This window comes from Nomascus leucogenys, chromosome 15, assembly GCF_006542625.1.
Source record: "Nomascus leucogenys isolate Asia chromosome 15, Asia_NLE_v1, whole genome shotgun sequence".
NCBI classification, from domain to species: Eukaryota; Metazoa; Chordata; class Mammalia; order Primates; family Hylobatidae; genus Nomascus; species Nomascus leucogenys.
In genome coordinates this window covers 101658379-101685907 of record NC_044395.1, presented here as the reverse complement: position 1 = coordinate 101685907, position 27529 = coordinate 101658379, and positions in this window count along the sequence as shown.

Genomic DNA, 27529 nt, shown 5'->3' with positions numbered 1-27529 from the left:
CTCCCCAGTCATGTGGAACTGTGAGTCCATCAAACCTCTTTTTCTTTATAAATTACCCAGCCTCGGGTATATATTTATTAGCAGTGTGAAAACAGACTAATAAAGGCCTGAATTCTTCTAAGATTTAAGCATAAACAACAGCTAGCCATTGATTTTCTATAATCCCTTACAACTCAAGAGTCATGTGGCCACAGGTCAAAATGTTTGTGACTTCCTCAATTGCTCCTATAGATAACATCACTATTGTAGAATCTACAATTGGTCTTTTGAAATGCTTTTCAGCCTTTTGCATTCTGGTGACTGTCTCCACCCAGGCCTGTGACTCATTACTGAACTAGTGCTGTGGCCCCCCACCCATAGGCTACTTAGTGCACAAGGACCATTCTCGACACCTCTGTAATTTTATCTCCAATCAGAAGCACCCATTCCCTAGCCCCTTCCTGGCAAATTATTCCTAGAAACTGCAGTTCATGGTGAATTCTTGGTGAGGCTGATTTGAGTAGTAAACTCCTGTACTTCTGCTCCACTAGCTTTCTGTTAATTTAACCCTTTCTTTACTACAATATCACCATCTCCATGAGTTAGTTTTGTCTGTGCAGCAGGCAAGAAGGACCTGTCAGGAAATCACAATCACATGGAGGACCATTCAGCAGGAGACAATCTTTTAAATTCATGTTATTCAGCATGAGATAATCTTTTAAATTCATGTTGTTTTAATTTTTAGGCACAAGATATTTTGCTCTGAGTCAGAGGTGTCTCCCAAACTCCAAATTTTAGAGGCAATAGAAAAGATGACAACCAAAGAAGTTTCCTACATCCTACATAGCAAACAAAAGGAAGAAAAAAAACCATCAGCTCTACCCTATCACAAATAGAGCCTAGAACACATTCTAAGATAAAATGTAGTAGACTATCACCAGGAATTATAGATAATAAGAAGGAGAAACAAGCAAAAACAAAGGAGTGTATAACAATAAAAACCTAACAATAAGGCTGACTGAAATAAGCTCTGCATTGCCAAACTGTATTCCACTGGAGGAGCCCCCATTTGAGGTTTTCTCATCTCTTTATACTTCCTTCCTGTTGAAGCTATAAAGCCTCATGCAATATGGTAGTAATTACTGCTGTGCATTAATCTTTTATACCTCATTACTTCCCAGTCACTAGACAGGAGTATATTTCTTAGACTCCCTTGTTTGGCTGGGGCAAGTGACAGTCCTGGCCAAAGAGTAACAAGCACAAGAAATGTGCGTCACTTCCATTAGAATAATTTAATTGTTCATGCAAAGACTCTGCAGAGCTTTCTCTTTTCTTTATGACAACTTTTGATTTCCAGATAGTGGTTTTTCCATGCGAATGAAATGTAATGACAATGAGCAACATGAATGCCCAGCCAGTCAGAGATTGACACGCAATATAAGTGAGGTATAAACCACTGTTGTTTTAAGTCAATGATATTTGGTGATATTAACACAGCATAACCTGGCCCATTCTCACCTATTCCTGCAGCTATGAGAAATGATAAGCAAAGTCAACCTAGCAGTGATTATAAATAAAATTATCTTCTTTCCCTAAGCTTTGACCCTGAAGAATGGTAATCTAAAACTGGACCCTATCTTCATTACAGATTTAAACCTCTGAAAATGGTTAATTAAATTGTGTTGTCTGGGCATGGTTGCTCACGCCTGTAATCCTAGCATTTTGGGAGGCCAAGTCAGTTGGATCACTTGAGGCCAGGAGTTTGAGACCAGCCTGGCCAACATTTTTATCTTCTCTACTGAAAATACAAAAATTAGCTGAGTGTGTTGGCACATGCCTGTAATCCCAGCTCTTGGGAGGCTGAGGCAGGAGAATCACTTGAACTTGAGAGGCAGAGGTTGCAGTGAGCTGAGATCATACCACTGCACTCCAGCCTGGGCAACAGAGTGAAGCTCTGTCCTAAATAATAATAATACTAAATAAATAGTGTTCACTGTAGTTTATAGTGAAAAATGTAAATTGCATCTCATTCAAATGGACTCAAAATAAAGATAGCTCTAAAATTACATCATTCTGTACATTGCTAATGACTATTGAAAGATGTGGAAATATGATCAATACATCCATTTGAAACATTTCAAGCATTCGGGAAAGAGTGCTATTTAAGGTGAATATCAGTGTTACTGGATTTTTACATTTACTGTAGAGTGGGTGTGGATGGGATTGCAGCATTGCCCATCTTTCTTCCTTCAGCTCTGCTCTACCACTACCTGTATTCCATACCAAATGTGGACTTTATTTTACATACACTAATTTCCTTGAAATATGATTTCAAAATATATTTTAAACTAATCTAGTGTTTGACTTATTTATACCTTTGGCCTGTTACAAGTTAAGAGTTAAGATGGCAGAAAATAAACTTGGCAAATAACCACTCTTCTACTCATTTTGTCATTGGTCTTTGATGGCAGGATCCTTATTCTTAGAAGCTGGTGTATAAACCTGGAAAGACAACTAGGAGAAGGATGATAATGTGACCACAAATGATACACAAGACTTAATTCCAGAAATATTTAGAGTGCCATCCAAACTTTATGCAGGAAGAACCATGTGTGTGTGCAAACTGAGATGTGGTTAGATCCAAGGGCCTTTAATATGAATTGATCAACAAGAAAGAATTTATGAAGCTCCTGTGCTGTTTGACCTCAGTAAATGGGAGTGCCCTTTTAACTACTGTAGTCATCTGATGAAATATTTAAATAGCTATATATATATTTTACGCCATCAAATTTAGAAGGCATCTGTTACCACAGTTACTCCATTTGTAGATGCCAGGGGAAAAATACGCATATGCATTATTGCTAAAGCAGGTCTCCTTTAAGGTTTCCAAGGTTTCAATATTGTGACCCCACATCAGGCAAATGAATAATAATGAAAAACTGTAGATAAAGCAGGTGAGCTTTGGAACATGCTACATGATTAATGGTAAAATTAATGGGACTGGTAGAAAATGTAATCATTAAGTGACTGTCCAGTGGCCCAGAGGTTGGACTATACACGTATTATCATGTCCTTTGACAGCACTATCCCAAACTCCTGGCCTCAAGTGATCCTCTCACCTCTGCCTCCCAAAGCACTGGGATTATAGACTGAGCCACAGTTCCCAGCCTTTGACAACACTAGAAACCCACCTTGCATAAATAAAGCGATTATTAGAAGCATATGAGCAACAAAACCATAGAATAATAATTATTGCAAGCTTTCTCATCAGAGACAGAGGTCCCAGCCTCAGCACTGTCATCTTCTAATACTAAGGCATTATGCCAGTTTGTTCATTCAACATATATTTATTAAACACCTATAATGTATTCGAGTTTTTTTACTGGGCACTGGGCACACTTGGTGGAACTAAGCGGACAGACAAGAGGCATATGCATCTCCTGCCCTCACTAAGCTTATAGACTAAGATAGGGGAGGCAGCAATCAAAGAATCATCAAATAAGTGAACAGTCTCATTTGTGAAAAACATTACCAAGGACAGCATATTAGAGGAGGAATTGACCTAGTCAGACTCTCTTCTGCACAGTGAGTGATATTTATACACGTATTTCAGGATTACTGTGAAGATTAAGAGAAATAATATATATTAACAACTCACATAAAATAAGAACTGTACATATTTTCCCTGTTTTTTCTATTCTTCTAAATGCAGGTAAATGCAGTGTATTAATTTCCAGATAATTTTTCTTGCTTATTGCAGGATTCTGAAGTGTTATGAATGGTCTTTATTAGGAGGAAATGCTAATGGGCATATTTGATTTACGCTACACTCTTCATTGTTACCAGTATGGGCACTTTCATTCTCTCCTCTCAACCTATCTCTAAAGCTGTGTAGTGTTTTTTTGCTTCTTTTTTGTTTTGTTTTCCTTTTTTTTTTTTTTTTTTTTTTTTTGAGACAGAGTTTTGCTTTTGTTGCCCAGGCTGGAGTGCAAGGGCATGACCTTGGTGCAACCTGTCTTCTGGGTTCAAGCAATTCTCCTGCTTCAGCCTCCCAAGTAGCTGGGATTACAGGCATGTGCCACTACACCGGCTAATTTTGTGTTTTTAGAAGAGTTGGGGTTTCTCCATGTTGGTCAGGCTGGTCTCAAACTCTCAACCTCAGGTGATCCACCCTCCTTGGCCTCCCAAAGTGCTGGGATTACAAACATGAGCCACTGCGTCCGGCCCCAAAACTGTGTTTTAAAAAGTTTTGATCGGAAGGTCACCATTTGGCAAACTCGTTTTTCTATTCTCTTATAAAGCACAATGAGATCTTGCCTTAAAACATACTTAAGATCAAAGAATCTTGAAAGTTGTCACGAATACATTTTGCAAATGCAATATCCAAGACAACAGAAAAACTTTATAATAAATTTCAGTATAGAGAGAGGGAAATTGCAACTGTGTCAAAAATATAAGAAATAAAACTGTGAAAGATGAACTGAACCTCAGTGGTAGAAACAGAATTTTCATTTAGGTCTTATCTAGTTCTCTTTGAGGTGAATGAATAATGAAACATGGGGAAATTAGAAAATTTAATAACTCACTTTTTAAGAATTCATAGATGTTTCTTGAGAAATCTATCAGAATTTTTTTAAAACCTGCCTTCTTAAAGAGATCTTTTAATTTTGGAGTAGGGTAGGGCACACATCATGTTGATCTAACAGTCACATTATGAAAACGCAGCTAGAATACTGATGGGTGGGGGTGATACTTGGGAGGTAGAATGAAATTTAATGTTCTTGTTTTGGGGAGGAGACAGCACTGAGTACCTATATATCATAACACCTTGCCTCTTACACGGTAATAAAAATAGATATGAAAAGCTAACTGAAACCTAGACGTTATCCATAGTTGGCTCAGGCTAACTGAGCTAAGAAGATTCTGAAACTTAACAACAACAACAACAAATCCTTAAGCCTTTTGTCAAATGATGCACTTGGGAAATAAGTGAGCCAGAAGGGAATGTCTCTGCTTTTGCTAGGAGAGAAATATAGTAACTAACCCAAAAGAGCCTTAGATAAAGATTTCTAGTTTCTGTAGCAGTATTTCCAGAATGTGGTATGCATTAGGGAAGAGATGTGTAATATAAAGCAGGAAAAAAAAAAAAGAGTCTTTTCTTAGACCATATGGCTTGAAACATTTTAGGCTCCTAAGGGAATCCAACTGTTGGCATGTAGGAAAAAGTTGGAGAGAAAACAGTATGAGGCTGTGTGTCATGTACTCCTATCCACTCATTACTCTCTGTCCTTCATATTAGAAAGGACTCTCTAGAATGGTGGAAAAAAAATTAGATTCAGAGAAAACATGAAAGCAGAGATGCGGGTAAGCCTTAGAGGAAGGGGCCCTGTGCCCACTCCCTAGGCCAAGTCCCAGAAAATGGTGAACCATCAAATACATTCATAGAATGGAAACATAGAGTCCTGTGCCAACAGTGAGGTAGGAAAGGCAATTGAAGGAAAAGAGGGGCTGGATCTACCCTGGGCACAGGCAACAAAGGAGTATAATGTCTGACATGAATTGAACAACAGCAATAAGACCAACTAGAAGTCTGCTTCTTTTTTAAATCATCATTTGCAGGTTATTCTAAATAATGTTGATAATAAAATGATTCTCCCAGATAAGAATATTTTCTTAGTCTTAAGTTTTAAATAACTGCTGTAGTTAATTTTGAATTTTAATAATATATACATAAACTAACAATTAGCACATAAGTTTGAAAATGTATCTTTTAACATATATTGTATTCAACATAGAAGTTTTTCAGTAAACTCCTAGTTATTCCATTGGTCTCTGTAATGAGTTAATGGTAGCTTCCAAAAAAATATGTCCATGTTCTCATCCCCCAAACCTGTAAATGTTACCATTATTTCTAAAAGGATCTCTGTAGAAATCATTAAGGATCTTAAGATGAGACCATCCTGGATTACTGGTGGCAGAGGACCTTAAGTTCCATGAAAAGTATTCGTAGAAGAGACTCACTGGAGAGGGACACATAGATAAATGGAGATTATATAAAGACAGAGGCAGAGATTGCAGTGAGGCAGCTGTACAAGCCCAGGAATGCTGACAACCACCAGAAGCAGGAAGAGTCAAGAAAAGGATTTTCCCTAGAGTGGGTGGAGGAAATGTGGGGCTCCCAACACCTCGATTCAAACTTCTGGCCTTCAGAACTGTAAAAGAATTAGTCTCTACTGTCTTAAGCCATCAATTAATTTCATCCAGCCACCCTAGAAAACTAATACAATCCCTAACCCACAAACTCAGCTACAAGAAAAGTCATTCCTAGGATAACTTTAAATGTTGAGAGCTGTCGTTGTTCTTTTCTGCATCAGTTGATGATTTCACACACTACCTTTAAAATAATCTTCAAAATAAACAATGAGAGCGCAATGATTGTAAAATCCTGAAAACAGGACTTGAATTACTTTACTTCTGCTGTAATGTATGATTAATGACATTTTTTATTTGTGCTTTAACATTTAAAATAGTAAAATGGAGCCTGAAGTATAACTAACAATATTTTTGTTTGGTAAGTATATGTTTTCATTTGTAACATAAATATTTTATTGAATTTAGGTAATATTCTTTATATTTAAAATTTCCATCTTTTTATTTTAATTATTATTCAATTATAATAGTGTTATCACAGCAGTAGGGTACTAATTGTTTAAATATTTTCCCCTTCCCCCCATAAATTAATGTAATCAAAAAGCATAAATCTACTTTTTTTGTATTACCATTTTTATTAGTTATTTTTTACTGGTGTAATTATATACACAAAGTTTAATAAAAGACAATTTTCATTGCTTTTTTAACCACTATTATTATTTATGCCATTTCATGGTAATTACTGAATATAATTTTGAAATATAGAGGAGAGTTTTTAAAAATGAGCTCTTTGGGACATAAATATGCTGAGAATGTCCATAGCTGGGCTGTATACTGGTTAGAGCCCAGTGGTAGGGCAAATTCCTACAGGAGAAATGGCAATTGCTTTACCAGGTAGATGAGACCATAGTGTTACCAGGGGTCTCTTGGCCTGGAACTCGTCGGAATCAGGAGAAGTCTCATGTGCCCCATGTTGGCAATAATGAACTAAAAGAGTCATCAGACCCACAGATTGTGCTATGGTAACTTTTGTGTACCAAAGTCTAAAGATAACACTAAAGAAAACTGGGCTTAACTGATCTAGACAGATATTTAGAATTACTCCTTTTTATTTTTCACCACTGACATCTTTGTAAGCTTTCTCAAATACCGTAACAAAAGGAGTGGGTGGTGGGGCATCCAATTGAATAAAAATATATCTCTACCTCCTTTCCAGGATGAGAGCTGAAAATAGAAATTTAGCTAAATTGAAAAAAAAAAAAGTTGCCTTTCTTCCTCACCTACATTGTGGAGTGGAATGCAAATCTGTAACATACATTTCCCAAAAAAGTAAACTGAGATTTAGGTAATGTTACTGACATGATCTAAGGTCTCACAAGTAATTTTAAAAAGTACTAAAATTCTGACCTAGGTCCATCTCATTTAAAGAACACCAGCGTTTCCACCATGTCAGGCAATCACCCCAGAAACTACTAAAACTTCTGGTCCATAGAAAAATGATAAGCTGGGACTATTACAGGGATGGGGCAAATTGTGGGCCTCTAGGTTTTAAGAGGATTAGTTCCTACTAAATTCCTGGTAATATTTATCCTTAGCTTACCTTGGAGGAGCAGGATTTCCCAGTACCAAGCTGGATTCATGTTTCCAAATCTCAGCTCTAACTCTCATCAGTTGTGTGGTTTTGGGGAATTGTCTCTAGCTATCAGTCTCTCCTATTTTTATCTCTTAGGTGAGGAGATAATGAATTCACAAAGATTAGGAATTATAAGTTTAAAACACTTGGAATGTAGTAGTGTATTATAAACTGGAGCTATTTTATAATACCTTTCTGAAGACATAGCATTCTAGAGTGGTTGTAAATACTACCATAATTCCACACACAATCTCTGGTAACTAGTATTTGAGAAGATGTCTTAACTGAGAATGAATGTTTTTATTTATTCATTGATTATTTTTTTGTTTTTGCTGACAACATTGAGTATCCAGGCCTGCCTGATGGATACAGAGAAAGGCTCAAACTAGTTGGGTATTAATTTCCTTAAAATTTTCTTTCTGTTGAAACTTGCTGATCTTCTCAGCATGCAATTGATTAAGAAATACACATCACTTAATTCTCTTCATAATCACCTAGTGTGAAACTTGCAAGGAAGAACTTTTTTAAAGAAAGGGCAATGAGCCAAGGGAGGCGTGCAGAGTGGTTAGAGCTGGGTATTCACATGCAGGATTCTCCCTTCTTATGAAATGCCCAGATAAGCAGTATCCCTGCTGGGCTTCACAGATGGATCAGAAATCTGGAAGGCTAGTACTTGGTAAAGACAGTGGGTTTAGAGGATAACAAGTAGAGAACAGGCACCAACAAATTGTGACAAACATGAAAATGGACAAAATTAAATAAGTCATCCTGGCTATTTGTGAAAGGAAGTAGTATAATAGGGAGTGAAGAGTGCATCTGGGACCAGACTGTGTTAAAAAGAGGCCCTGTAAAATAGCTTTACAGGAAAATAAAGGAGAAAAGGATGCAAGCAAATATCTGTGATAGAAATTTCATTTCTCAGAAGATGGTCACCAGGAAGTAGAAAGAACATGGGGTTTTGAACATGGAAAACTGTGGGACTGAATCTCTTCCAGGTTAATAATTGTGTGAGGTTTGTCAAGTTACTTAACTTCCCTGCATCACTGTCTCTTTTTCTGTTAGGTGTTGTTATTTCTTCACTTTTTGATAATTTAGGAGTTAACTTCCCTCCACACACTATTCTATGCCTTTGATAAAGCTATTAAATTTGATTGGAATTCCATGTCCCTACATATATCAATTCTGGCTGACTGAGCTCATTTCAGGCCATGGTGACATCTTCCGTCTCTGTGTTACATGATGACATGTCAAGGTGAGAAGCTAATAATTTTCTCTTGTGTGTTTGCTTGGAGGGTGCATGGAAGGGGAATGGTACCTCTCTTAGACCTTTCCAAAAGGAGGTAGGCTTGTATCCTTTTTTTTTTTTTTGAGATGGAGTCTGTCTCTGTCACCCAGGCCGGAGTGCAATGGTGCAGTCTCGGCTTACTTCAACCTCTGCCTCCTGAGTTCACGCCATTCTCCTGCCTCAGCCTCCTGAGTAGCTGGGACTACAGGTGCTCATCACCACACCTGGCTAATTTTATTTTATTTTTGTATTTTTAGTAGAGATGGGGTTTCACAGTGTTAGCCAGGATGGTCTTGATCTCCTGACCTCGTGATCTGCCTGCCTCAGCCTCCAAAGTGCTGGGATTGCAGGCGTGAGCCACCGTGCCCGGCCTGTATCTTGTTCTTTAGAGGATCTGCTATGACCCTTCTTTAGCCATATTCTTTCCCATTAGGCAAGAATTCTCTAAGGCTCCAGAAATATGCCCACAACTTAACACATGTCCTCTTCTGGATCATGCTGTGGAGACTCGGAATGCAAGAATTCCCTGCCTTCATTGACTCTGATAGGGCTTTCAAGAAGGGATCTGTCTGGTGGGCTTCTCTGGTGATATACTGACCTCTAGACCTCAAGTAAGGACGTTTAGGTGAGGAAACATAAATGGGGTTGGGGACTCTGGGCTGAGGTCCCCAAAGCAAGTGAGGCCCCTAAATGCCATAGAGTAAAATATAGCAAAAAAAAAAAAAAAAAAAAAAAAAAAGTTGCTGGATCCAGGTCAACCCTCCTCATGCAGCCAAGTCTGGCATGGGACTCTGAGGTGTCTTAGAATTCTAAAGTCAAACCTGACCTTCCATGTCTTCCATGTCATTATAAAGGTCAGAAATAGATTTTTTTTTTAACAGCTTGATTTCTATCTTTTAAATATTTAGATAAATGGCAAACTATTCTCCATTTGTACTCTTGCTGATGTTAGGGGTGTACCTGGGGAAATTCATCCTCGCCATCCTCCTTTTAATGGCGAAAGAAAGAAGCTGCATTATACAGCATGGATGCTAATTTCTGAATCACTTGCATATCCTGTTTATAGGGCATTGTCTCATTCCAGAGTTCCAAGAGCTCCAAAGCACAGAACTTCCTCTGTGTTTTGATCCCATGTGTCTACCCTGGGCCTCTTTCATTAGATAGGCTTTTATGTTTGCCAATAAATAGATAGGAAAATGGTTGGTGAAACACCATGGTCTATTCCTGTTAAAGTTTTTTTTTTTCTTTTTTTCTTTGTCTTTTATTACAATTTTCTTCTTATTATTATACTTTAAGTTTTAGGATACATGTGCAGGTTTGTTACATATGTATCCATCTGCCATGTTGGTTTGCTGCACCCATTAACTTGTCATTTAGCATTAGGTATATCTCCTAATGCTGTCCCTCCCCCCTCCCCCCACCCCACAACAGTCCCCAGGGTGTGATGTTCCCCTTCCTGTGTCCATGTGTTCTCATTGTTCAATTCCCACCTATGAGTGAGAACATGCGGTGTTTGGTTTTTTGTCCTTGAGATAGTTTGCTGAGAATGATGGTTTCCAGCTTCATTCATGTCCCTACAAAGGACATGAACTCATCCTTTTTCATGGCTGCATAGTATTCCATGGTGTGTATGTGCCACATTTTCTTAATCCAGTCTATCATTGTTGGACATTTGGGTTGGTTCCAAGTCTTTGCTATTGTGAATAGTGCCACAATAAACATACGTGTGCATGTGTCTTTATAGCAGCATGATTTATAATCCTTTGAGTATATACCCAGTAATGGGATGGCTGGGTCAAATGGTATTTCTAGTTCTAGATCCCTGAGGAATCACCACACTGACTTTCATAACGGTTGAACTAGTTTACAGTCCCACCAACAGTGTAAAAGTGTTCCTATTTCTCCACATCCTCTCCAGCACCTGTTGTTTCCTGACTTTTAATGAGTGGCACTAAAATAAGTATCAAGGAGTGAAAGAAGTCATACAAAATTCAAAGTTCTCCTGATCTCCACATATTCCTCAAACAATGCCCAAGAAAAGGAGAAATTAAGCCTCAGCATTCCAAGGCACCTCATGCAAGTCAGCAGGTTAGAAAAACAATTACTACAGAGAAAAGAATGATTCATTACGGGTGCTAGAAACTTAGAATATAATTGAATGTGCAGTGGCTCACATGTGTAATCTCTACACTTTGGGAAGCCAAGGCAGGAGGATCACTTAAGCCTAGGAGTTTGAGACCATCCTGGGCAACATAGCAAGCCCATCTCTACAAAATTTTTTTTGAGACAGAGTTTTGCTGTGTCACCCATGCTGGAGTGTAGTGGTGCTATCTCAGCTCACTGCAAACTCTGCCTCCCGAGTAGCTGGGACTACAGGGGTATGCCACCATGCCTGGCTTATGTTTTTATTCTTAGTAGAGATGGAGTTTCACTGTGTTGGCCAGGCTGGTCGTGAACTCCTGACCTCAGCTGATTTACCCGCCTCAGCCTCCAAAGTGCTGGGATTACAGGTGTGAGCCACTGCACCCAGCCACACAACTTTTTTTAAAAAAGAAAAAACCTAACTGGGCATGGTGGCACATGCCTGTAGTCCCAGCTACTTGGGAGGATGAAGTGGGGGAGCACTTGAGCCCAGGAAGCAGAGGTTGCAGTAAGCTGTGATTGTGCCACTGCATTTCAGCCTGGGTGGCAGAGCAAGACCCTGTAGCAAAAAAAAAAAAAAAAGAATAAAAATGAATGTAATTGGTACACTTGGGAAGCCGATGTTAAGGTGGGGGCTTGAGTAGGGAAGAATAATTTGTCTTCATTTCCTTAAATTATACTTGATATGGCTCATTAGAAAATACTCTCCTGGGTTTTTAAGCTTGTGACAGGTCAGGGCCCAATGCCAAGCACTTACATTGGGAATAGAACTTTGTCTAAACCTTCGTCAATGAAGAGGACTTCCTTTGGAAAGCCAGAACTAGGAATGGCGCGTTCTGGGTTTCAGCCCTTTCAAATGCCCTTGTCATTTGCAGTCAGAAGACCTGGACTCCAATGCCTTAGACGAATCTTTGTACCTCTCTTAGCTTTCTACCTCACGGAATTGCTCTCAAATGGTACATGAATATGGCCTTAATAACCTGCAAAATTTTATTACTTGTTGGCCATATGCATAACAGAATTGATTATTGCTTTAAAGTTATTATTAAGAACAGTCAGTTTAGGAATTTCTGCTTCAAGACAACTGGTCTACTCTCTTTTCCCTTGGTTCAGTTTGATTTTCCTTAGAACTTTAGAGCACAGCAATGATCATTTTACATATTTCTCAAAGTTATCTGGAAATTAATCTAGTGGGATTATTATCTTTATTTTTAAAGTAAGAAAACTCACAGTCAGAAGCATCAGTGCTTTCTCATAAGACACACATCTACCAAACATGACTGGATTGTCTATAGTCTACAAACATGCCTTCTGTGTATTATCTACTCATAATTAGTATTAACAAAAGGTTTAAATTGTCTTATGTTTAGGTTTATTGCTCATGCACTTTTCTTGTCAAATTCATTCTAGGATAATTCTATACTCTTAAATATTTTAAAAAACAAAATCCATTTCCTAAGCCATTTCTAATTCTATAATTAGATTTCTAAAACATTTTAAAACAAATCTGAAGATCAGTATAACCATGTTGTATCCTAACCCCTCCCCAACTGCTTAGATTCTACATACTTCCAGGTAGAGGAAGGATTGTCAATTTCATGACTAAACGTTAACAGCAGATCATGGCCAACAGCTGAGGAGGTAGCTGTGGTATATGATGGAAAAAGGTCTGACCCTAAAGACATGAGACCAGTCATCCAGTCATGTTTCTGACATTTGGTAGATGTGTGCCTTATAAGAAAGGACTGATGTTTCTTTAATTTATTTGTTTATTTTGAGATGGAGTTTTGCTCTTGTCACCCAGACTGGAGTGCAATGGCATGTTCTAGGCTCATTGCAACCTCTGCCTCCAAAGTTCAACTGATTCTCCTGTCCCAGCCTCCCGAGTAGCTGGGATTACAGGTGCCCACCACCACACCTGGCTAATTTTTGTATTTTTAGTAGAAACAGGGTTTCACCACATTGGCCAGGCTGGTGCACTGATGTTTCTGATTGTGAGTGTCCTTACTTAAAAATAAAGATAATAGCTCCCCATATTAATTTTCAGATAGCTTTGAGAAATATATAAATGATCATTACTGTGCTCTAAAGTGAAGTCTAAGGAAAATCAAATTGAACCAAGGGAAAAGAGAGTAGCTCAGTTGTAAGCAAATGGTACTTAGTAAATATTTACTGGTTTGCTTAAAATATTACAAAGGAAGAAATTTCTGTGGAATGTAATCCATAGAGCAGTGTAAAGATGTTTTGGTTAGATAGAATTAGAGCATATTTAGAGAATATGGAAAAGATGGTAAAAATAGATTCCTCTTATTCAAATGCTTTTTTTCCATACTACACACTGCTACTAGAATAATTTTCCATAAACACACAGGTGATCATGTTACCCTAGTACTAAAACACACTGACATTTTTGCACTGATAACCTAGTGAATAAAGATCTAAGGTCCTTCACAGCATAGATCAAACTCCCTTTTCTGCACTGTCAGTAAATGGGTAGTAATTGCTAATCAGTCCAAGATTTCTTTTCAGAGTCATGAAAGTGTTCTAAAATTGGCTGTGGTAATGATTGCACAACTTTGTGAATATAGTTAAAAACATTGAATTGTACATTTCAGATGTGAATATTGTGTGGTATTGAATTCTATATCAATAAAGTTCTTTTTCTTTTTCTTTTTTTTTTTTTGAGATGGAGTCTCACTCTGTTTCCCAGGCTGGAGTGCAATGGTAGTGAAATCTTGGCTTACTGCAACCTCCGCCTCCTGGGTTCAAGCAATTCTCCTGCCTCAGCCTCCTAAGTAGCTGGGATTACGGGTGCCCACCATGATGCCTGACTACTTTTTGTACTTTTAGTAGAGACAGGGTTTTACCATGTTGGCCAGGCTGGTCTCCAACTCCTAACCTCAGGTGATCCACCCACCTCGGCCTCCCAAAGTGCTGGGATTATAGGCATGAGCCCCCACCCCCGGCCTAAAGTTCTTATTCTTAAAACCCTCCCTTTTCAGGTATTGTTTTCATAAAAATCATTTCTTATTTCTTATTCTAGTACATGTACTCTACTATAAGCACAGATGGCCACTTATTTTTACCTGAAGATCCACTTTCTTTATGCCTTTATTTGTGGTGTTCCTTCTCTGCTAGTTGTACAAACTCTACCTCTTGAATTCCTATACATTTCTCAAGGCTGGGATTAAGTACTCTTTTTGCCAAAGAACCCTGCTTCAGTACCACTTACCATGAAATTAAAAATCTCCTTCTTTAATGTAATCAAACATATTTTCTCTCAAAATTCTTATTTTAAAACAAATGTCATTGTGTAAAAATATTGTCTGATTTCAATTTTTGTTTTGTTTTAAAATAAAAGTGACATCAACATTATAAGAATGTCTCAACATATGTCAGTGGTCCACCTCCCTTGATCTGTAAGGCGTGGTAATTTATTTGCTTATGTATCCCTTCAGTTTCCTCTAGCCTTGCACTGCTTTTTTTTTTTATTTTTGAGACAGAGTCTCACTCTGTCACCCAGGTTGGAGTGCCACGATCTTGGCTCACTGCAACCTCCTTCCAGGTTCAAGCAATTTTCCTGCCTCAGCCTCCCAAGTAGCTGGGATTATAGGCACTCGTCACCACACCCAGCTAATTTTTGTATTTTTAGTGGAGATGGGGTTTCACTGGGTTGGCCAGGCTAGCCTTGAACTCATGACCTCAGGTGAAACACCTGCCTCGGCCTCCCAAAGTGCGGGGATTACAGGTGTGAGCCACCACGCACGGCCTTAGCCTTATGCTTTTCATATAACACTCACATAATAAATGTTGATGAAACTTGATGTAATTGCTGTAACGCAGAGAAATTACCTAAGCAAAATATTTATTATGTTCACTACTACATTGGCCTAGAAAAATATGGGGCAGATGTTAAAAAAGGTGAATATTCATCTCATAAAGCTTCATGTACTATAATTTAACACCAAAGTGTGATAAACTTACTAAATACTGAAGAATGTATTTTTTTTACAACACAAACTAACATTTGGATTCATCACACTTTACTGCTAAATTTCACATTTCTTTCCTTTCCTGCTGTCTCCAATTAGAACATTCTGTTTATCCTCTAGGATTATTGACACGTTATCTAGGACAGATTTTGAATACTATCCTGTATTTGTTTAAAAGTGAATTATTTCTTCTCCTACCTTCATATCTAAAAAGGTGAATTCATTCTAAAAGGCATCCTTATTCTTTTAGCAGATGTATTATTTATTATTCTAAAGAATTTGTATGAATGTGCTTCAAGATGTTACTGACTTTGTATCATACTGTATTTCCTAAAATGGAAAATTATTGGTTTTCCATTTTTTTGGCACATCTTATTTTAGATGATCACTTTCTCATAAATAATATTCACTAGATTTTGTATTTCTGTGCAGTATTCTCTTCCTATATTGACATATTCTCTCAATGCAAAGATGAAATCCTCAGCCTTTGGCTCCTGATATATTGTGATGTGCTTTGCAGAGTTTCTCTTGGGTTGCAGGGGCTTGGCAGTCAACAAAATATCAGAAGGAAAAGTTGCTCTGATGGAGAGAGACTTTCACAAGGAAGCACATGTTGTGACTTGATACTTGATTACTCATTTTATGTGTATATAAATTGACATTATAGTTATAATATTTCTATTTAATGTAAGGTAGATACTATAAATTTAAAGGAAAAAATGGGTTCATAGAAGTTAGATGAGACTGAGGCAGGAGAATGGCGTGAACCCAGCGGGCGTAGCCTGCAGTTAGCTGAGATCGCGCCACCGCACTCCAGCCTGGGTGACAGAGTGAGGCTCCGTCTCAAAAAAAAAAAAAAAAAAAAGTTAGATGACCTTCTCAGAGTGACACAGCTAGTAACTGGCAGAGTGGGAGTTCAGAAACTCAGGTGTATTTGCTCCTAGAACTTGTGCCTCTGTAACTTGCACAAAGCTTCAGTGCTCCGCTTAGATGCCTTTCTTCTTTCTTTGTTCTTTTTTTTTTTTTGAGACAGGGTGTCACTCTGTTGCCCAGACCGGAGTGCACTGGTGCAATCTCAGCTCACCGCAACCTCCGGCCTCCTGAGTTCAAGCAATCCTCCTGCCTTAGCCTCCCAAGTAGCTGGGATTACAGGCACGTGCCGCTACCGCCTGGCTAATTTTTGCATTTTTAGTAGAGATGGAGTTTCACCATGTTGGTCAGGCTGATGTCGAACTCCTCACCTCAAATGATCCACCTGCCTTGACCTCCCAAAGTGCTGGGATTATAGGCATGAGTCACCACGCCTGGCTATTAGATGCCTTTCTTAAATTCCAAATCTCAATTAAGTCTGTTCTCTTTCCAAATACTTATCCCTTATACAACTATAAGCTAATATCGGTTCTTTTTTTCAGCTACTTATTATAAAATTATTATTACATTTCAATAGTTGTCACTGAGTCCTTTTGAAAGCTTCAAACTTAAGTTTGCAGATGCTCACAAGTGTTAGTGACAGGTAAAATATTCATTTTGTGTAAAATTTCAGGATAACTGAAGTATATTAACTTATTTATATGTAATAACTGAAACCAAATTGGGGTATTATTTGCTGAAATGAAGTCATCTTTCTGGGAAGTCACTTCTTAGAGAATGGTTGTATATTTTGTATATAGTATCAGTTACTATATTTCCAAATGTGAGAATTAGAGTCCAGAATTTTTTAAGAATACAACTGGATTTTACAGTATGGTCACTATTTCTGACATATCAATATTAGTTAATGTTTCTTGCTATGCACATAAAAAGTATGAAAAAATATGCTCAATAAATAAACACTTCCTTTATTCACTTGTTTTGCAAGCACATCCTGCCCAGATGTGCTCTCCTGTGCTATGTTTAGAAATATGGATGAATAAAGTTTCCAGCTATTGTAACAAAACCATAATTCATCTCCATCTATATCTATTTCACTCTTCTTATTGGGTATATGGCTGCCCAGCCAGATTGCATTTCCCACTATCTTTGCAATTAGGTAAAGTCACATGGCCTAGTTCTTTCCCAGGGGAAGGTGTGCAGAAGCAATGTGTGTTGCTTCTAGACCTGGGTCTAAATATATTGAGTATGTTTTTTCACCTTTTGCTCACATCCTGCACTATTTGGAACCCAAATATCATGTGACCAGCTTTGGCAATAACATCAGACAACACCTATGCATTAGGAAGATGAGCAGTAGATTTGAAGGGAGGTCAGGGCCATAATTGTCAATGAAATGTTGCTGACCTAGGCATTCATCTTCAGTTAAAAGTGAGAAATAAGCATGGTTTTTAAAGTTACTGTTTTGTCGAGCCTCTGTGTTATATCATCTCAGCTTTTGCTTAATGAGAAACAAACTCCTTTTTCTTTGTGTTTCACTTGGGTAATTCATACCTATCCTTTGCATCTAAACTTTGGTATATTGCCTGATGGATCCCTTAACACAAGCCTAGGGATCTTACTTATGTTTTTCTAATGGTATCTGGTTCTTTAAAATATTACTGAACATTTATTAAATATTTACATATCAGACACAATTTCAAGCATATATGTTATCCTATTTAATATTCTTATTGAATATTATATTCAATAATAGGCTAAAGGAATCTCCATATTGTAGATGAACCTCTGTATTAGAGATGAGAAAACAGTTACAGAGGATCTCTGTATTATAGAGTCTCCATATTATAGATGAGAAAAACAGTTATAGAGAGGTTAAGTATGGTTGTATTTTCCAAAAGAAAGCTGCAGCAATGTTTCTTATCTTACCTGTGCACTCTTACAATGTGACTATAACACTTCCTCTACTGAAAGATAGGTTCTATGTTTCTTATCCCTGAGTCTGGATGGATTTGTCACTATAGAAGAGATACTCTATGACTTCCAAAGCTAGATTGGGAACTATATCAGTGGCTCCCCACTGGTTCTCTTTGGGCACTCATTTTTGGACTCTTGAGGAGCCAGCTACAAGGTCTGAGGCTGCCATCCTCTTAGGAAGCCCCGATAACACAGACTGGGTATAGATAATGTCTGGCCAACAGCCCCAGCCCGTGCCCCAGGCAGGGTCTATTGCTAGATATGTGAATAAGAATACCTCCTGATCATTTGATCCTTCCAGCCCTCAGCCATAGTCACCTTGAGAGTTTTGAATCCTCTTAGTTGCAGTTACAAGCAGTAGAAATACGTTATCATTATGTTTTTTCCCAAATCCATGACCATGGAATATGTGAATGTAATAAAATGACTGCTCTAAGCTGCTGATCTCTGGTGTAACTGGATAATTGCCCAAAGTAAAAAAAAAAAAAAAAAAAAAAAAAAAGATCTAGTAAGCAGAAAATCTGAGATTTAAATCCAAAAAGTCTGATTCCAAAATCTTTAGATACTATATCACTTGTGCTTAGTTTCTGTGTAGAAAATGCCTATTTATTTGTTTTTTACTCCAAGTCAATTTAAAAACTACATTAGAGCAGGGCCTTTTCTTATTTACTCTGAGGAAACAAGGATTTTTATTTTTATTTTTATTTTAAATTTCTGTATCCTATAGCCCAGTACAGTGGCTGAAACATACTAGGCACTAAACAGTGTTATCCTAATGAATAAATAATTGTTAGCATTTATGATTGGAAGTCCTGTGAACACTGACTTCACCTTGTGAAATTCCATAACCACCTAATATAAGCTAATGTTTATAAACCATCTACTAGTTGACTAATACCGTGCTAAATTCTTTACAAGTGTTATTTCCTTTTTACATCCCCATAGTGTAAGCATTATAAGAGACCCATTTTACAAATGAGGACATGGAGACTTTGAATTAATAGTTTCCTCAAGCCCCACAGTTATTAAAAGAAAGAATTTGAATCTGGACATTGTTTGATGCCATTCCATGCTGGATAATCTCCATTTACCTCTCCTCCTCTCTACCCTTCACCATTCTGCACTCTAAGCTAAGAGGCTGAACTCTGTAGACTGTATCAATCAGTTCCTCTTTTCTTCTGGCTTCTGATTAGGTTGAACACAAAGAAGATACCACCAGAAGATAGAGTGCCAAATAAGTTAGAGGTTTATGGTATTCATTTAGCTGCCTCTCCACCAGGCTGTGGGTTCACAGTGATTGTATTGCTCTTATTAAGGGTCCCAACTTCTGTAGGGAAGCCTTCTTCTTAGCTAATTTATTTCTGGGTTCTAATTACAAGTTCCCCCTACCATTGTCCTCAGGCCTGGTAATGGTAGTCGATTCCTGCTATTGCCAGCCATGGATTTTTCTTAACCTTTTTATTTTTATTATTTATTTATTTTTGAGACGGAGTCTTGCTCTATCACCGAGGCTGGAGTGCAGTGGCGCAATCTCGGCTCCCTGCAAGCTCTACCTCCCGGGTTCACGCCATTCTCCTGCCTCAGCCTCCTGAGTAGCTGGGACTACAGGCGCCCACCACCATGCCAGGCTAATTTCTTTTTGTGTTTTTGGTAGAGACGGGGTTTCACTGGGTTAGCCAGGATGGTCTCGATCTCCTGACCTCGTGATCCTCCTGCCTTGGCCTCCTAAAGTGCTGGGATTACAGGTGTGAGCCACCACACCCAGCTGGATTTTTCTTAACCTTTTTAACACCGTCATTAATATTCTTGCATTAAACTCTGTTTACTTATTCCTTTTGAGTGTGCCTTCTGCAGATCTTCCCTAACATAGGTGCAACAGGACAGGGGAAAATGGAGACACATATAGCATATACCTAGATATCTTGAAACTGAAATCATTCTATTAAATAAACTATTTTAAATTTTTTCCATTCTCCTACATTGGCAAATGCATCATTAAAAATGACCTGGCAGACCAGATATGAATATATGATCATTGTGTCTCTCGGAGTTGCCTGCTAGAACATGGAGCCACCTTGGCTTGCCTCTCCCTCCTCCTTTATATGCACCTATCCTGCACCTTGAGAGGCCTCATGTACATGTGTGTAGATACCCTAGCCTGTATATTTAGGCTCTGCAGACACACAGTTATCTCTTGGCCACCCATTGAGCTTATGGGTTTACATACTTGTGATGTGTTCTGCCTTTTTATGAGTTAAATCTCTTGAAAAGGCCAATGAAGAACCTCCAAGTCAGTATAGGCTGTAAGGGCAGAAAATTTCATGTGTACCAAGTACCTGAAGCATGCTCAAGAAGAAGGGACATGGGTTCCTGGAAGACATAACCCATTGGACTACAGACCCTTTGTCTCATGGGGTGGGATGTGAGTAGAAGAGGACCAGAGAAGAGTCCTCCAGAGCATGGAGATCCTCTTTGGTAGGCTATGACAGTTGGTCATCTCTGTCCTTTCTATCCCTGGCTAATCTATCGCCTCTCATCCAGTAGATTTCGTAGCCCAAGAATCATGGAATATTTATTGGTGAAGTCAATGATTGGTTGATACCTACATCTTCTGAGCAGATGTCTTGATTTATTTCAAGATTTAAAAATAGCTGTAGACATAGAATTTTTCCTTTTATTTTCTTTGAATTTGGAAGTTTAACTAATAACTATCACCATAAATGTCTTAGAGTATGCACCACTTGCCACTTGCTGCAAAAGTAATTTTGTGCCAGTTTATTCTTTATATTTCCAAATAAGCAGCCTCCCTAAGGAGGAAAAAACTTCTACCAGAAACTTCACCAGGACTCTAGGTGACAAACAAAGTACCTATCCAACTGCTGATGGTCTGTCTTTGGTTTCAGAAAAACCCTAATAAAAGCAAAGCCAGATTTAAATATATATATAATATTAACATATATAAATATATATTATATATAAATTATATTTAAATATATATTATATATATTTTATATATTATATATATTTAAATATAATATTTAATATATATTATATATTTATATATAATATTTAAATATATATTATATATTATATTAATTATATATTATATATGGTCTTATATTTAATATATGTTAAATATTAATATATTTCTAATAAAAGCCAGGTTTAAATATATATTATATATAAAATTAACATATGTAAATATATATTTGTTATATATTATATGTAATATTAACATATAAATTTATATATTTGTTATATATTATGTTAACATATAAAAATATATATTTGTCATATATTATGTTAACATATAAAAATATATATTTGTTATATATTATATATTTATATAATATATATTTAAGTATGATATATATTTAAATAAATACATATGTAAACATAATATATATTTAAATAAATATATGTAAACATAATATACATTTAAATAAATATTATATGTATTTAAGCCTGGTTTTGCTTTCATTAGAATAGCTATATATATATGTCTGCTTCTAAATCTTAGGAATAGATATATGACTATTTTTAAGATCTAGAATTCTAAGACTCAAACTATTGTGTTTTATAGTTATTATTAGTAATTTGGAGTATTGACTGATAATGTTTTCCCCATCTAAAGAAGTTAATCTATGTGTTCAGTTAGATTTTTTAACCTTTCCTGGAAGAAATAAGACTCTTGCAGTTACTTGCAGGTTAGCAATCTGTAGTTTGACAAGCTGGTAGACAAATAATTCATCACTAGCACTTTCAGGTGGGAAGTGCCCACCTGCGTAACCACTGTAACTCATGGTACCTGATCCCGAAAAATATTAACAGGCTGAGTTGATCAAAGTGGCAGATAGCTACTCTGGGCTTACTTTATGGTTCAGGTACTCCCCCTTAAGAAGGCCATGGAGGGAGTGGAAAATGAAAAGAGGATAAAAATCTAGCAGTGAACTCTGGTTGAATAATGCCCAGTGTTCAGGTTGCAGTGTTCTAAGCAAATGAATAAGTTAAATGGCAATGCTTTACTATGCATGTATTTTTATTTATTTTTAAATACAGTATAAAAATTCCTTATCCTGCAAAGAGATCAATTTAGTTTCATATTTCTTAGGATGACAGAATCACTAAATTAGGGAAGACATAAAGATCGGTGCTATTTAAAGCATGGTCTATGGGCTGGCATCAGTCAGCCAACTGTTGACTATTGGTTCATGATGACATAAGCATAGAAAGTAAAGGCATTTAAGACTTTTATAGCAATTTGGGTTTAATTTTTTTTTAATTTCACAAATGATTAAGAAAACAGCTAGCCTTTTAACATTGAGAGTTTAAAAAAACTGCTCTAAATTACATACATCTGATTCATTTATCCAATCATTTATTCTTCAAGTCAAAAAACTATTTTGAACACCCATGATGTGGCAGTCATTGTACTAGAGACTGGAGATAGAATGGTGAAAAAGGCCAACAGTGTTTTCTTGCGCTTGGCAAAGCTCAGAGTCCACTTGAAGGGACAGATATTAATTACATTTTTACATAGATACAGAATTACAGTTCTGGAATGAAGACATACAGAGTAATATAGGACTGGGGAAGGATTTTCTTAAAAAAATCTGAAGAATACACACACACACACACACACACACACACACACACACACACACTAGTTAAAAGGAGGATGAAGAAACATTCTAAATGGGAGAAATTGGGAAAGAGCTCTGGGCAAGAGGAAGCATGACAAGCAAAAAAAAAAGTATATATATATATACATATATATATATATATATAAAATGTTTGTTTATATATATATAATGTTTTGGTCTAAACACAAGCTGTGAAGCAGTAGGGCATGGTATGGCAGGTATGCTAAACCAGACTAAGACCCTTGTGGGTCATATTAAAGGAATGTTGCTTTTATTCTAAGACAGTAGAACAGCATGAAATAATTTTAAGGAGAGGAAATAACTGATAAGGTTATATTTTGAAAAGTCTACTCTTATTTATGGGTAGAAATAGATTATTGGGCATGTAGAGAAAATTAAGAGGGGTTTAGATTATTTATTTATTTATTTATTGAGAGAGGGTCTCATTCTGTTGCCCAGGCTGAACTGCATTGATGCAATCACAGCTCACTGCAGCCTCAACCCCCTGGGTTCAAGTGATCCTCCCATCTCAGCCTCTAATGTAGCTGGGACCACAGGTGAGCACCACCATGCCTGGCTAATTTTTTGTATTTTTAGTAAAGACAGGATTTTGCCACGTTGTCCAGGCTGGTCTCAGACTCCTGGGATCAAGCAATCTGCCTATCTCAGCCTCACAAATTGCCAGAATTATAGGTGTGGGCTATTACACCTAGCCTAGACTCTATTAAAGGTTGAATTGTATCCCCCAAAAAAGATATGTTGAAATCTTAACCTCCAGAATTTGCAATTTAGAATGTGACCTTACATGGAGAGTAAGTCTTTACAGAGATAATCAAGGTAAAATGAGGTCAGTCATTAGAGTGGGCTCTAAATCAATTTCATGAGTGTCCTCATAAAAGAGGGAAATTTGGACACAGCGATACACATGTAAAGAGGAAAGATAACTTGAAGACAAACAGGGAGAAGACAGCCTTGTGACTGAAGTGATGCATATACCAGCTAAGGAATGCCAAAGATTGCCACCAAACATGAAGAACTAGGAGAGTGGCAAGGAAGAGCTCTCCCCTACAGCCATCAGAGAGAGCATTGCACTGCCAACACACGGATTTCCCACTTCTAGCATCCAGACCTGAGACCAATTTCTGCGGTTTTAAGCTACCCAGTTTTTGACAGTTTATTATCATAGCCTTAGGAAACTAAAACAGATGCTATTGCAGAATACTAGGTAAAAGATGACAGACTTGGATGGAAATGGCAATGAAACAGAAAAGTGGGTCCTTCCTCTCAGAATACTGTTGGATATTTAGAAGGTAAAATGGACAGGGCTAGATAAATGGATGTGGATGTGATATGGCAGAAAGAAAAGGAGAGGAGAAGGTGTCAGTGATGACACCTAGGGATCTAGCTTTCTCAGCTAGGTGAATCATGGTGCCATTCATCAACTTTGGAAACATTGAAAGGGTACCAGGTTTGTAGAGGAAGATCACTGACCCATATTGAGTTGTGGTGCCTTCATACAACTCGGGAGATAGTAGGATATAAGGTCTGAAGCTCTGCTGAAAGATCTGGGCAAAAATGATAAATTCAAGAGTCATCTTCATAGAAGTAGAGTGATAAAGGAAAAACAATACAGAGAAAGAAATAGAAGAGACCTTTGGACTGAGCCCTTGAGGAATACTATATGCAAAAATATGTATTTATCATCCAAACACGATGAGATCTTAAAGAAAAAGCCTGAATATATAATGTGCACACAAGCATGCATGCACACACAAACGCACATACCATTATATATGGGTGTGTGTATCTGTGTGTGTGTGTGTGTGTATATATATGAATTATCTTAAGGGTACTTTATTACCATGGAAGTCAAAAGTTGAAGGTATGTTTACTCCTGCAGAAAAATGTGTGGAAATTAAACAAGATCAGTCAAATGAGAAAAGCAAAGGCTATTTATTTGGACCTTGTGAGAGCAAGAGAGGAAGCCACTGACACTTGTATTTAATCAGCAACTCCAAGGCAGGCAGAAGAGTGAGAAAGCTTTACAGTGGAACACAAAGAGAAGACTCTCAGTGTTCTCTGATTGGTGGCTGCTGGCATGGGGAAGCTGGAAGTAGGCTAACCAGAAGTGGGACATCCTGTGTGATTGGTTGAGGGTGCATATTTGGCTTTCTTCGGTTGGCCTTAAGTTAGAAGTAGAAACAAAAAATTAGGAAATCTGTTAGTTATCACTCCAGTCCTAGACATTTGGGGCTGATGGTTACAGAAGTTATTATTTAGCTTTCTGAATTGCTACTAGAGATACTAATTCTCTGGTTCTGATCCCTGGTACTGTGATTGTACAAAGTGCCATAATTAGAGGAAGCTGTCTGAGGGCCATATAAAAACTCTCTGAACTAGCAACTTTTCTGTAGTTAAAAATTTGTTTAAAATAAGAAAAATTTAAAACAGAGTACATAGTGAATATTTCTAGATAGAAGATTTCAGATGATTTTATTTATGTATGTTTATTTACTTCTATATATCACCCAAATCAGTAAACATTTTATTTCTTTGAAATAAAAATAATTTAAAAATTAAGATTTAAGACACCTAAATGCTGCCCAGACATATGTTTCTTGTGAACTGAACCTCTGGTTTTCCAAATAATAGCATGGTCACCTAACTAATCATGTTAATTTGAGGCTTATGGGTGAAGAAATACAGGTTTAAAACCTTGATTATTTTTAACATATGATAAGTCTTGAAAAAAATTTGCAGGATATTTCTTGAATAATACTCATAACATCGCCAAATGAGAAAAGAAGGAAACTTTATGGAATAACTGTGTTGTGATAAACTAAAACCCAGATATCCAAATGGACCATAAACTGAATACTCATGAATATTAAAAAGTAGTGAGAGCTTAACAATTTTTTAAATGTAAAAAGAAAACATTTGATGACTCTGGAATTTAGAAACAAGCATATAATAAACATTACTCTGAAGTAGCACTGATTAGGACATTATTAAAGAACTGTATACTGTTATAGAAACTGTAGTTTTAAAGAACAGAGTTGAAATGCAACTGGGAACAGTACCCAAGTAAGTAGTATAGGACAAGTGTAAAAGAATTCAGATTTAATGTAGCTTATAATGTTTCCAGAATATGCTAGTTATGGGACATGAAAGACCTATGGAAAACATAAGGCATTATCCCTGACTTCCAGAAATTTACCAGATGTGTTAATAAGGCAATATGTTCACGAGACTGGAGGAGAAACTATGGTGAAGAGATAAATACATTGTGCTAACATATTCTGTGCAATTAGCACTATGGGCAATCAACAAAGTGAGAAATCAGAGTTGAATAGAGTTATGAGGGAAAGTTTCACAAAGAACTAGACAACAATGCATCCATACGTGTCCATGTGTTTTAGCTGGAAAAAATAGATGATGGATGTCAAAAATTGGTCTTATACTTTTGGCTTACTCATTTCACATCATCATTTTTTAGGAAACATATTATGCTAAAAATATTCTGCCCCAAATTTCAAAGCATTAGAATCACTGTGATTATGTACCACAGATATTTTCTTTTTAGAATAATAACAATAATAGTAATTAGCATTGTGGAATATCAGTTTGTATTAAATACTATGCAAAAAATATTATGTATGTTTTCTTCATCCTGACAAGAGCCATTCGAAATAGATATTATTATTTTCCTCATTTTAGAGTTAATTTATTGGCGTTTCAAACATATAAAATAACTTGTTCAAGTCCATCAACTGATAAGCAGTCAGCATCCATATTTGTTTGTCACTAGCATTTAAACCCTTCTCTAATATTCCATATTGCCTTTCCATTCTTTTGGAACTGCTACAAGAGTGAAGGCATGAACTCAATCCTACATTTGATCAACTAGCAATTAGATGAAGAGCTACCTAATACAAGTATTTTATTTGTCTCTGCCCTGAACTAAATTCTTTAAGCCAAGTTGGTTTAATCACAGTCAATTCCACCTGTAAAGGTCAGTGTTGTGATTTTCTCTAACTTGATCATAAGGTCTCTCTCCTGAGAGTGACTATAAATTTTAGGCCTCTCCTGATGAAGCTCCAGGGGATGGGCCACGGATGTTTACAATGTGCCTTTCATACTATATTTCTTTATACTGGCAGGGGGCCTAACGCCTAAGTATCCAACTTGTAACCAGGTGTTGCTGTCACAGGAAATTTGTTTATACTAGAAGACACTCTTGTGACTCTTGTCTGACCTGTGTTCAGTTTATTATTACCAAAATATTTACTGTCTAGGAGAGACCTGACTGGGAGGAGAGTCAGGTTTGGGTGTGTCTGTGTCTTTCAGGAGAGACACAGAGAAGGCAGAACAATGAAACACACAAAATAACAAAAGCATTTTATTACTCATTGATCCTGATCCGTGAGAGAAGAAGGGTGCCCACAAGGGCTCACAGAAAGTCCTGAGGTAGAAAGAAGCTCAACCAGTGGGTAGGTGAAGAGAGAGGGAGGGAGACAGAGAGAAAGAGAGAGAGAAACCTAGAGGTCTATGGAATTGATCTCTTTGCCTTCCCCAGGGGATTGTGGATTGGATAGTTTACAGAAAACATAAGTCTGGTATTAACCATTGTTTTATTCTTATTCAGCACCTCTAAAATGTGTTGAGTTTTGGATCAGTAAAATGAAGAATAAACAGGCTATATTGCAAACAACCACACAAGAAGGGGAAATTTTAACTAGGCCAAAGGTGATGGGGGTATCGCTGAGTTTCAGATAACTTATGCTGTACATAAAAATGGATGCCGAGATAGCAACTATATTAAATCAATTTATGACAGTCAGATTTCTGTGCCAGATCT